The sequence below is a fragment of the Equus przewalskii genome, chromosome 31, assembly GCF_037783145.1.
Source record: "Equus przewalskii isolate Varuska chromosome 31, EquPr2, whole genome shotgun sequence".
NCBI lineage: Eukaryota > Metazoa > Chordata > Mammalia > Perissodactyla > Equidae > Equus > Equus przewalskii.
This window is the reverse complement of record NC_091861.1, coordinates 13940053-13953645: the sequence shown is the minus strand read 5'-3', so window position 1 is coordinate 13953645 and position 13593 is coordinate 13940053. Positions and strand designations below refer to the sequence as shown.

At 39.7% G+C, this 13593-nt stretch overlaps 1 long non-coding RNA gene across 1 annotated transcript; it reads left to right on the top strand.

Annotated features, from left to right (window-relative positions):
* Positions 1-8295: 8295 nt before the first annotated feature.
* Positions 8296-10879, top strand: LOC139080581 (uncharacterized). The gene is made up of 4 exons (XR_011535188.1): positions 8296-8424; positions 8513-8626; positions 9671-9761; positions 10036-10879. It is a non-coding gene; the product is annotated as an uncharacterized lncRNA (long non-coding RNA).
* Positions 10880-13593: the final 2714 nt, after the last annotated feature.

Here is a 13593-nt window from a genome sequence, read left to right as displayed (position 1 = left end):
AGTAAGACGTAGCATTTTGTCAGGGTAAAAATGCCCTTAGAGCCCCAATTCGATGAAATAATTCCTTCGTTTTTGCCATTTGAACATCAGAGAAGAAACTGCAAACACCCCAGGAAAGAAAAAGGACCCCTTTAGCTCTTCTGGGATTCAACAGCGTGGCTCCAGCTTGTCTAGGGATTTCAGACCTAATGCTAAGACCATTGAGCAAGGAAGGAACAAATATCAGTCCCGTGATAAGGAGGAAGCTTAAAATAGTAGGAACAAAGGAGAGCTTATACAGTCCATAGAATATGAAGTGATGACAACTAGGGCAAAATGGAGTTCAGAGTGAAAAGAAAATTACACAAGAGGGCAGGATCAAGAAATCCTAAATACCCCTGGTTTTAGTTTCTAAGAGGGGAAAACATTCAAAGAATATCCCTCCCTTTCAAAGGTGTTTGTTCAAACACAATGGCCCCACTTAGCCAATGTGAGGTCTTTATCTCCGCCATCTAACCCACTTGGATTTGCTCATGAGAGCTGAAAATCTCAGAGACTTTCCTGGTGAGGTTTTCAAGAGACTCTGCTGCAGGCTTGAGGGGAAGATGGTAGATCTCTGTTTGGTTTACCACTGGAATGGGTGACCAGGTGCTATTTCTTTAGCTTTACAGTATAAAGAAGCTTTTTATACATACTTTCCTCAGGAGTATTATGGAGAAAGACCCCCAGGAGGAAAGACAGGGACAGCTGAACCATATATGCTGAATCTGAACCACCTAAGGTGTTTATTTTAGATAATGCAGTCTCTCCTCAGATGAAAGTGACATGTTTTATGCAGATAACATCCTCTAGTCTCTGCTTAGCTTTATCTTTATGGATACGTTGGGGAAACATCCTAATGTTTGTAAATGACAGCGCTAGGATTCCAACCAAGACCTATCTATGCCAGGCACTGTGCTAGAAGCTGTATATAATTAACTCATTACATTCTCATAAAAACAGAATGTGGTAGCTCTTTTGGGTCCTGTTTTGAAGTGAGAGAATTGAGGCAAAAATAAGTTAATTTGTTTAGCCCAAGGTCACAAACCTAGTAAGCAGCAGGATTCATTCTATGGTATGTAAGACTGTAAACACCTGCATTTTTTTCTGGTGGCAGTGAGATGTAAGCGACGTAATTAGCCCAGGGTTCTGAGAGGAAACATAAAATTAGACACTTTCTGAGATGATTAATCATACTCTTGTCTTCCTCTAGACTCTAAGCCAGATGGACAGTGGGATAAGGTAAATGAATATCGGCTTTGAGATTGGAAATAGCAGATTGGAAAACGTGGCTTAAAGGAGAGGCTGTAATCAGGATTTCTAATTTCTTCCCCATAAATTGACCCAATTTACCAAGCCACAGACAGCGCAGCTAGAACACCGCAGGCTGTGCCTGGCAGGGGCATATACTGACAAGTTTGCTCACCACGTGGAGGAGCAGAGATGGAGAGAATGCCTGCAAGTGCTGGAAGGCTCTAGGTGAGGCATCTTCCGTTCTCTCGTCCATTCTTGCCAATCTGATAATTCACTCTTTCGCTCTTAGGGAGTGAATGAAAGATAGAAAGGACAAAAACATTTCTCTCATTTTTCCCTTCTTGGGAGTGAAATGGAATTTCACTCCCTTCCAAGGAAATATGAAGAGCTAGAGCTTAAGAGTCTCTATAAAAGTAGGGAAACTATCTTTATAGAAGTTTCTGTTTTGAATTTGAAGGAAAGACTCAAGATTGTTTCAGGTTGAGCTGAGTTGATGTTCAAGCCTCTATATTTTGTGACCATAAGTGATGCTCTAGCTTCTAAATTGCAAAATGAATGTTAACTCATCTGTTCAAACTGAGATAACTGTAAACTTTGAGTAATCAAGTGCAATAACCCGTCATTTCAGTGGAGGAAAGCAGTGAAGCCAATTACTTAACCGGACTGGCCAAAAAAGTGAGAGCGATAGAATTCAGATGTAAGTCATTCTCTTCTGTTCCAAGGTGGAAAAAAGAAATCAGTCAGGAACATTTGGTTGAGAAAGAGGGTTTCAATGCTAATTTAGGTGAACACAAAGGGAAAGCAAAGGAGAAAGACATAAATGTTAAAAAAGACAACGTAACAAATGTAGACAGATAAACAAGTTAAGGATGACTTTGATGGTGATGGAGAATGTTGACTCATCTGGTTGAGTCCTTAATGATGAGACCACGTCAGAAATACTTTTCATCTTGTTCGAGGATGAGTTCCTATGTTCAGCCGTTCAGCTTGCATAGAACATTGTGTGTGATCAGGCCATGTCATCTTTGCATTTAACACAAAACTTGCTTAATTGAGGGAGAAGATTATGGTAGAGTTCCAGTTTGACACTTTTTAAAGCACATTAGGGCTAATATTTAAACTACATAATGTATTTTTCATGTTGGAGCTACAGTTTCCACTAGGACAAGGTCAATAGTATGACTTTAGTATCTCCTGAACAGTTCGATGACGTATCCAAAATTTGTCTAGTGAATTTTAACATCTTGTTGCATAATATTTACTGAGAGTTCATTTTGCACTCCTAGTTATTCAGAACATCCTCTGACCTGGTTACTACTCTCTTCCATCTTGAAAGCACATAAACTAGTCCAAACACAGGAACAACTGGCCCTTTACTGGAATCAGAGACTCGATTCTAGTTCCAGGTCTGACATTCACCTCTCTGTGATCCTGGGGACGTCACTTCCCTCGTTTTTTCAACCAATATTTTTTAGGTACCTATATCAGGCACTGTTTTTGGCACTGAGTGTGATTTCTGCCTTCATGGAATTTAAAGCCGAATGGAGAAGACAGACCATTAAATAAGTCATTATAATCAAGAGCCACCCGTGCTATTTTAGGCAAATGCAGGAGCCCATGGAAGCACAGAGAAGGAGATACATCGGCCCTAAAGGATCAGATAAAGCTTTTGCATGCTTTAAATTGAGACTTCAAAGGTGAAATGAATATTTAGGGAAAGAATGTTTTGCAAAGAAGGAACTGCATCTTATTAGTCCAGAGAGAAGAGGACTGCTAGCATGACCCTTTAATTCAGAGAATTTCAGTTTGCTGGGAACGTGAAGTATGAGGAAAGCAGGTGGGAGCCTGGGGACATTGGGGACAGTGGTAAGAGAAACGATCCTGGAGAGGTAGCTGAGATCTTTGGTTTCTTCCAACACAAAACAGGAACAATAATGTCCACCTCACACACATATTCTGAGAATCAAAGGACAAAATGTATATAAAACAGTTTTATAATTTATAAAGCACTTTACAAAGACAAGACATTTGTTACTAGTATGTTGGCCATAGACTTTGGTTTACTTTTCCAGAAGCAGAATGCTTTGAATAGATCTATGCTCTGGTGATCTTTTTGACCAAAGTTGCAAATTGCCAATGATATAGTTTATTTGTGAATTTATTTTCTACCTCCCTATGCATTTTCACAGTTGTCTGTATTAATTCATGCTGACAACATTGGGCACACAAGGCAGAACAACCGAAGAGACGTTTTCCAGAACCTCAAATCATATCATATGAGCAATCATCTCACAGGGAGGTGATCTTAAAACCTCCCAGGCAATTACTCTCTGTTCTGTCACTGTAAATTCTAGGCCCTCTCAGTGGAGAGTTAAATCAGGCTTCATCTTTTTAAGTCCCTATTCAATTTGCTTTTTCTAGCTTTGTTCCCAAGAAGAATAAAGTTTAGTAATGTGTTGCAAGCAATTTTCTTCAGAATAGCCAGCCGGTCTTTCTCCTCTCTTGGATAAATCCAAAGCCTAGATTTTTGCACCCAGCATGTGACTCATGTCACTGTGTAAGCCTATGACTCTTCATTTTCACATTTTCTTCCTCTGGTAAGAGAAACCAGGGCAGGTAAGCGTTCAGAGCTGATAGAAACATTTCACTCTGATTTCAAATGGATTTTGTGTTTTCTAAAAGAAGGTAAGTGTAGTGGGTGGACGACTTCTCAGAATTTTAGTCTCTGGTTTCCAAGCTGTCGAGCTTCTTGAATAGAGAACATGAGTGAAGTGTGAAGCTGGAGGGAGGATATGAAGAAATTATTGGCTTTTCGACTGTGTGACTTACAATTCCCATATTTCTCTTAAGGATGCAGAAGAGGAAGTACCTCAAAAATAGAACACTATGCTCAGGACTGATACTCTGGTATTTACTGAGACTTATCTGTACTGTATTTTTTGGCCTTGACTGGTTTTATTATTTTTGGCATCACTAATATCTCTTTAAATTTGAAGTGTTTCCCTTTATACCTGATGGACTGGGGGGGTTCAGTGAGGTGTCTGAGTTTCTGGAGGTGTCTCATTGGAAGGCAAGGTGGGAAGAGCAGGGCAGTACATGGGGTCAGCTACTCTGGGAAATTGATGGGGGATGCAAATGATGTTTTCCGCTCTTGAGAAGTCTGGTTATCTTTGGCTGTTGAGAACGTCACTCTGGGAATGTGTCTGTGTGGCAGGGTGGGGAGGGGCAACAAAAGCACTGTGGTAATGGGATTAAATAGAAGTTCTGAAATGAGCCCCATCACCAGAACTATTAGAACTTCAGTGTCCAAATATCCACTCCCCGCCTTTGGCAGGATACATGGGGGGTTCGGATGTCCTTCTTGGAAGCAAGTAACATTCTTTCACTGTGGTTACTGAGGCCAGTGTCTGATCAGCTGCTTTGTAGCCATAGCTGATGCTTCTGTTGCTCTGGCTGGTGGCTGCTTGGGCCTCCCCGTCACCAGTGACCTGGCCTGCTTGGCTGTGCCCTGTCCCTGATGGGTTGGCTGGTGTGGCTCTGATGGTTACAACACCCTCATGTCACATCCATCCTCATGTGGACCTCACTGCTCTCTGCGGTGTGGCGGGGAGGGCAGGCCCTCTTCTTACCAAGGACTACAGACCTTATTAAACTCCCGGAACAGCCTCACTCTCAGTTTCTTACAGCGCCCCCTAGTGTTATAACACTTGCATTTGATTGTGTCTTCTACTTGCCTCTTGAGGCTCAAGTTCCCACAGACAAGGGTGGAAATCACCCAGGGTTGTCAGATTTAGCAAATAAAAATAGAGGATGCCCAGTTAAATTTGAATTTCAGAAAACCAATGAAGAATGTTTTAGCATAAGTGTGTCCCAAATGTTGCATGGAATGTACTTATACTAGAACATTCTGCATTGGTTATCTAAAATTCAAGTTTAACAGGGTGTCCTATGTCTTGTCTGGCAACCTTATAAATATTAAATCCAAAGTAGTGATCTTACCACCTAAAAGCCTCCTTATCACACTTAGAATGGAAATGGACTAACAAATTATACATGGAAAAGAAATTTTTCCTTTTCTTAGGCATACTAACAGCCAAAAATGAGTACCTTCACAGAAGAGTGTTCTCTGTGCAATGCAAGGGTGGACCAGGGCTGAGTTAATATACTTATAAAAGGTATGTTTTCCTTAAAATTTAACATCCAAAAGCTGACTCTGTACTATTACAGCCTGAATTTCCAGAAGTGTGGACTGTGAGTTTGGCTTACAAACAACACTTTAAGGTTCTAATCACTTTGTATTTACATCAAATGGGTGATAGAATATAATGATTCAGATACCTAAATTTTGAAAAGTCAAAATATTTGTGTATTGATTGGGTCCGGCAAGATCATTTTGTGGGAAATGCAATGTAAGCAATCATTTCCTATTTTCCCTTTCTGATATGAAAATGTCATGTTTTTCAGGGGAAGGACAAAATGTCTACATGATGATGACACATTAGTAAACATCTTTGCAAAAATCTGTCAGTAAAAACAAATAGCTTCCCAATGGATGAACAGACAAACAGAATGTGATATATCCATACAATGGAGTATGATTCAGCCTTAAAAAGGATGAAGATTCTGACATATGCTATAACATGAATGAATCTTGAGGATTCATTTATGCTAAGCAAAATAATGAGATGCATTCATGCTGAGTGAAAGAAGCAAGTCGCAATGGAAAATACTGTACGATTCCACTTATGTAAGGTATGTAGAGTAGTCAGGTTCACAGACACAGAAAGTAGAATGGTGGCTTCCAGGGTCTAGCGGGAGGGGAGTTATTTAATGGGTATGAAAAAGTTCTGGAGATCTGTTGCACAACAATGTGAATATACTTAACTCTACTGAACTGTACACTCGAAAATGGTTAAGATGATAAATTTTGTTATGTGTATTTTACCACAATTGAAAAACCCCAGAGTCAGTCCTGATGGTCTAGTGGTTAAAGTTCAGTGCTTTCACTGCTTTGGCGGCCCGTGTTCATTTCCTGGTCGAGGAACCACATCACCCATCTGTCAGTTGTCATACTATGGCAGCGGCTCACATAAAAGAACTAGAAGGACTTGCAACTAGGATGTACAACCATGCACCGGAGCTTTGGGGAGAAAAAAAAAAAGAGGAAGATTGGCAACAGATGTTAGTTCAGGGCGAATCCTTGCCTGCAAAAAGAACCCCACAAAACTCCACCTTCTTGGCATTTTTTTTTTTTTTTACCTCTAGCACTACCAAAAAGCTTAAAATCTACTTAAAAATGATTTAGCCAGGTAAGTCTCTCAGATTATTTGGTTAAGTTGCCAAATCAATCTAATAGGAACTTTTCTATTCTTTCCTACTGGACTTTTCCCTCATCGTTTCCTTAGTGGTCGAATTTATCTCATCTCAGCATTGATAACTGCAAACATCTTGCTTTGATAATTTGGATGAAGAGAGAGGACAAGGTTTTCCCCTTACTTACACATCATTTTGAAGTAAAAGACTGACAACTTCAAGTAATAAGGACGATGTGTGTATAAAAATTCCTGAAACCTTTAGGGAGGACAAATCTGCCTAACCATCTTGGAAGAGGCCACACAAAATGAAACTAGCCCGTGTTCTGTGTGCATTTGCTGATTTTGCGTACATACATTATTCTTGAAATACAAAGTCTGAAGAATATTTACCTTCTAAATGGGGGAAAGAGAAGATGAGAAAAACCACATTCCAAATAGAACCACCACTCAGAGCAATGATAAATGCTCGTTTAAATTAATGAATAAATCATTCTTGGAATTTTAATAGATTAATGTGCTTTTCCATTTTAGCCCCTGTAAGTAATAGTCCCCCTTTAGTAAATTATATTTTTCTCCAAGAGATAATTTTAGTCCCCGGAAAAAACTCAATTTTGATAGTTTTGGCAATCAAAGACTGGGCGATTCCTTGGCTAGCACCATAATTTCAAGTAATGATTTCACTGTGGCAAGAATGCAATGGCATAAAAGTAGGCCAGGAGTCTTTAAATAGCTGGCAATTTTTGGATGTTCGTGTAAAATGTTTGGGGAAGAGATGTAAGATGTTTAATATAAAATATTTCAGCCCAGGTGCTGAGGTGCTACTGATTTAGGCAAAGTGGAGAGTTGAAGGGAAGCCTGCGATTTGCTCAGTTTGCTCGTTCACTCATTCATTCTTTCATTCACTGGACAAACCAAGTCTTTACTACGTCAGGCAGTATTTTGAATTTGATTTGCATAGATGAGCAATCAAGGTGCTCTTTGAATGGAAATGCAGTGAAGTTTTTATTTCCCCAGTAGTTTTGCTTTGGTTCGAATTACCTAGATAATTATCTAAACTGTTGTATTTACTTTGCCTGTAGAATGAAGCAGACAGGCTGAATCCTCAACTGGAATTATACTCCAGACCACCGAGAAGGAAGAGGGCAATGTTATGGTCCTTAAAGCCACAGAATCCTCCATAAAAAAGGTTCTTGAACATTGCTTACATTTCCTAACCCACTGGTCCACTGAGCCCTGTCCATGGCTGTGTGGGAACTTGGTGCACATCCCCAACTGATCATACAACCAGCAGCCTGTCCGTCCTCTCCTTCAGGTGAACAGAGGACGTGCCTCACCTTTTAGAATTCAATATTCATTCCTAGCTTTCCTACTTAAAAATTCTGGTAAACATGTTTATTATCATTCCCATGTTTTTCTCTAAACAAACTTTCCTGGGATGCTATGAAAATTCTGGAAGTCATGGCAAAATTATTGGAACAGGACCACCAGGAATAGGTGGGAGGACAAGGATTTGCCCAGTGTGGAAAAAATTAAACCATTGCCTGGCCAATAAACAAAGATGAACAAGGGGAACCCAATTGACCTGCTGTGTTGTACAAATGAAAGAAACAACCCACTGTATTCCAGAAACAGGAAATAATGTCCATAAAGAAAGAAATGTTTCCCGTTTTGTTCCATCGGTAATAAAAATTCATCACATGAGTTATAATCAGTCTGTAACTTTATCCACATGATGCTTTAGCCTTTGTTCTGTCTCTTTCTTTTCCTCTGCCTGCTCTTTGCCTAGCAAGACTTTACAATTCCACCGGGAGAGAAGAGGGAGAAAAAGATCCACTTGGTACTATTAAAGCTTTTAAAGAACATTTACTTTATTATTTTTTTTTTCCTACAGACCACAGGCAATTGCTGTTCCTCTCTTTTGAAAGAAACTCCGGCTGTACCTGCTCTTTCATCTCCTTCGTGGAAAAATGTCTATCGGCTGGAAGCCCTAGGAGTCTTAATTTTCAAGGATTTTAGTTGTAAGATGTTCAAGGCATGAGGTAAGCTTTCACGCAAAGGTAACTTTAGTAGTTGAGTCTGGTTTCTCCCCCTACCCTCTGCCCTCCAGGGCTATATGGGCAGCTCCCTGTGAGTGGATAAGCTCCTTAGCTAAGATGTAAACTCGTGTTACCTTGTATCTGATGAAGGTTGCTAGAGACTGACACTTCAGAAAACAACAAAAAACAAAAAAAGAAAGAGAGGGGAAGAAAGAAAAGGAGAAACTGAATCCAAAGGCTTACAAAGGGATTAGAAAAGTACCCTCCAGATGGAAAATTTTATGGGAGCTGGAGAAAATGTATAAGTGAAATATCAGCATCCTAAAATAACAGGAAATAGTGTAATCTACCTGATGGAGAAAATTGTCACTTTAAAAAACTATCCTAATTTCCTTCAAAATTGTTCTTGTTTTTGAGCCAATAAACTGCAGCTAAGCTGACCATGGGCTTTTCTTCTGCCAAACTCATATTTGCCAACAGAATCTCTATGTGTTTACAATTGAAACTTTTCCATTATACTCTTTTGTTCCTAATTAAAATCAAGCCACCCAGGGGCAGACAGAAATCATGCAAGAAGGAAAGAAAATTGCTAATGATCTGGGTGAATTGTGATCCAGAAGTTTTAAGGAAAGCCAGGGGTGAGTGTTAGAGCAATGGACTCAAAGCAAATTTGGGGTCAACCAGAAGAAATGTACAAGGGAGAAAACCTGTGTTTTCCTTTAATGAGTAATAACAATAATACAATTTGCCTTAAGTGTGTACACAGTGGAAGATAAATCAGCAAATGAATGCTTAAGGCATTTAGTCTGAGGAAACGTGATATTGATGTAATTTTTGCCATGGGCTCCCTCCACCCAAACCTCTAGCATGGACTACATGACTTAGTAAACTATTGCTGAGCATATGAACAAAAAGTTTGTTTGGTTGCTTACACAGAGAATTATCAGAATTAATTTCCTGTTATTTATGCATATTAATTTGGTTGGGATAACTATGGCATTTCCAAAGGTTGTGGTTTGAATTGGTTTCATAACCCATGATCTACAGACACACACCACCTATTCAACCACAGGAAGTTTGGCCAGGCATTGCGCTAGATGCCAGCAGAGGATAAGAACATGAACTGGAAGCCAAAGATGTAAGTACAAATACAAATACGATTCCAGGCAGAAATTGATAAATATCACAAGAGATGGGCGGATAAAACATCATGGGTGTTCAAAGGATGGAGGATGTCCTAGGGATGGAATGAAGTTCAAGAAAGTCTTCTTAAAGGTGTTGCATTTACACAGCACCTGTAAGGATTGGTAGGATTGAGGCATGATCCTGAGTAGGTTTGCATGAACTTTAAATAAAGTTGTGCACGTTTATTGACTTGTTCACTCATTTAAGAAATGTTTATTGTGCTGCAGGTATTCCAGTTTCCTGGGATAGGCAGTGACCGAAGAGGCAGGCAACCCCATGGAGCTGATATTCTGCAAGATGGCGGGTGGTAGCGGTGGTTGTATTTGAAATTTTATTTGCTTCAAACACTTGTTGTCATTGAACTATTGGTGTTTGCTGCAAGTTGAGAAAGCTTGCCTTTTCAGTTTGTGCTTAGTGGAAAATTTTAGACAGGTGTCAGGAAAGATATTCAGATAAAGTTCAAGGATGAGTATGTAAAACTTGAAACAAAAGTTATAGAATTCTTGCGCATTTCCTAAGGAAAAAATATGAAATTCCATATAGATTGTGCACTATCTGGCAAGAAGTTGAGGAGAAAGGCGGATAATAGTGGTTCAGAGACCTTTGCTTCTACCAAAGGTAAAGGATAAAAATGAAAGCAACAGGTAAGGAGTGGCCTACATCCTTTGTATGGAAGGATGTAGAGCAGAAGGAATATGATATGTGTGGGATTAGTTCAAGAAGAAGGTTAGGTTGGGAAGAAAAATGCTCCTAATGGCTACTTTATGACAAATCGTGAGAATTAGTCTCTTGATACTTTGCAAATAACTTTCAAGTTCTCTGTCTTACACAACCCTTGAATTTACCCAGGAAGAGAACCAACTGTGGAAGAAGAGACGGCTAGCTATAGCTTCTACATAATTTACAGATTCAGGACCAGTCCACAAACACACCTTGAATAGATTAATCCCACTTACTAGAAAATGGATAAATATTTGCTCATTTGAGGTTATGTAATCACTAGAAAATGGCTTGTCAGTATTTAAATAATTTTGGTTTTAATACATAGAATAAACAAACCAGATTTCTTTCTTTCTTTTTATTTATTTATTTTTTTGATGAGTAAGATTAGTCCTGAACTAACATCTGTGCCAATCTTCCTCTACTTTTTTGTATGTGGCACACCTCCACAGTATGGCTGGTGAGTGAAGTAGGTTGGGGCCCAGTATCCAAATCTGTGAACTAGGGCCACCTACGAAGAATGCGTGGAACTTCAGCCACTTGGCCACAGGGCTGGGCCCTCATTTCTTTCTTTCTTTCTTTTTGTTTTTTTGAAGATTAGCCCTGAGTTAACATCTACTGCCAGTCTTCCTCTTTTTTATGAGCTAACATCGGTGCCCATCTTCCTCTACTTTATATGTGAGATGCCTACCACAGCGTGGCTTGATAAGTGGTGTGTAGGTCTTCACCCAGGATGTGAACTAGCAAACCCCAGGCCACCAAAGCAGAAGATGCGACCTTAACCACTGTGCCACCAGGCCAGCCCCCTCATTTCTTTTTTAACTGAAATATATTTGACATATAACCTTGTGTAAATTTTATGTAGCAAATTAACAAACATGTTAATTTGATACATTTTTATATTGTACTGTGATTGCCGTTATAGGGATAACTAGCACCACTATCACGTTACGTAATCGTCCTTTCTTTTTAGTAGTTGGACTAAATAAGTTCCAGCCTCAGCAAGTTGATGATTATAATACAGTATTGTTTTCTATATTCACTGTACTGTGCATAAATCTCTAGGGCTTATTTACTACTCGTTGAAAGTTTGTGCTCTTAAAGGGCATCTGTCTTGTCCCCCGACCCCCTATTCCCTGGTAACTGCCATTTTATTCTCTCTTTTTACAAGTTTATTTTTTTTTAATCTTCGCCTTTAAGTGATATCATACAGTACTTATCTTTCTCTGTCTGTCTTATTTCATGTACCATAATGTGCTCAAGTTCCATCCATGTTGTCGCAAATGACAGGATGTCCTCCTGTCTCATGGCTGAGTAATATTCCATTGTATATATGTACCACATTTTCTTTATCCATTCATCTATCAATGGCACTTAGTTGCAATAGCTAAGATATGCAAACAAGATTTCAAACAAGATTTTTTCTTTTAAAAATTCCTTTAGAATCATGGGAGAAGAATCATCGGATAGTCACAAATCCAGTGGTCATATCCTGGATCTTTTAGGAAGTGGAAGCTGAGGCAAAGATTAAAATGTCAGCAATGGATTTGGGTGGTGCAAGCTTAGGAGAGTAGAGTTTAGGGAAAAAGGCACCTCGAGACAAGGAGAGATGGGAAACAATGTGATGTAATGATTTATATCGTTAGCCATTGCTTCACAATAAGTTGCACAATACGTAGTAGGTCACTTGACAAGTGTGTTCACTCATGAGGAAGAAATTTCTGCTAAGTTTGCAAGGAGAACCAGATCTCAGAGCAGTCCATGGAGAGGACAACGGAGGGAGAAATTGTGTTCTGAGTTCCCTCTAGTCTCTTATTTCCCATTGGTCAAGGTTCAACTTCTGGGGCTTTCATTTTCCCAAAGTTCCAGGTTGCAACATCTGCCTCTTTGCAGCCTCTCAGGAAGCCAGATCTTATGCTCCATAATGTGGCATTCCAACTAAACTGGGAAGGCAAAGGGCAGCTTGGCGTGGCTGGGACCCTGATTTAGAAAGAATGAAGGAGGCAGTGGAGGGACTCTGAGAAGACATATAAGGCTTGTGTTCAATACATCAACCAAGAGATATTAACAAAAGTCCATCTCCACACATTTGCCCTCCTGCTTGGGTCTTTGGCCCTTATGGTACATTGCACTCGAGTCATAATTAGCCCATTCCAATGAAGCACTATATCTATATTCTTTTCTCACTAAAGGAATTATTTATATATGTTTTTGTTTCCCTAACTAGATCTTCATGAGATGCACAGGAATGAAGTCTGATTTATTTCTCCATCTCCAGCACTCAGCTGAGGTCCTGACATATAGCATTCCTTCAAAAATACCAGAAGGGAAAGAAGAAGGATAGAAGGAAAAAAAGAAACAAGTGTGGCGTTAGTTTGAGTGACTGAAAATAGTTCATTATTTCAGTTATCTTTCTTTCCATCAAATTGTAAATACATCAACTCAATCAGGAGTTAACTCGGTACCTTATAAACTAGGGTTCCCAGTGGAGGTGGGCTGGAAGTATAGAGGGAAGAGGCACGTGCATTTGGGAAATTCTTCAGAGGATTATGATATGACCTCCCTTTTCTTTACACAGATAAAAACGAACCAACGTAACACCCCAACCCACTCCCAAAAGATTTTGACATTCTTGGCAAAGAGAATAACCTATCCAAAGGCATGGGAGGGGGAATGTAGGGCATTTTTGGAAAACTGCAAGTAGCCTGGTTTGCCTGGCTCTTTGACAGTTTTCACTTCTGAACTGCTGATTGTGTTCATTAGAGTGACTCTGCCAGAACAAGGCAGAAAAATTCTGGGTGGCATCTATTTTTTTCTCTCACCTGGAATTTCTTGATAGCGGTTGGACGCACTTCCTTCATAAACCAAGTGAAGAGGGCCAGATCCAGGTTCCTTCCTTCCACATGATTTCAGAAAGAAAGCACTCCTCAAAAAAGCTATTAGTTCCCCAAATTGGAAATGTGAGTACAAAACCCATAAATGACTTGCCAATATATAGACTGCTCTGATGCTAGAAGTGGCACTTTTATATTACAGTCAATCAATGGGCTTGCCTCCCTGACCTG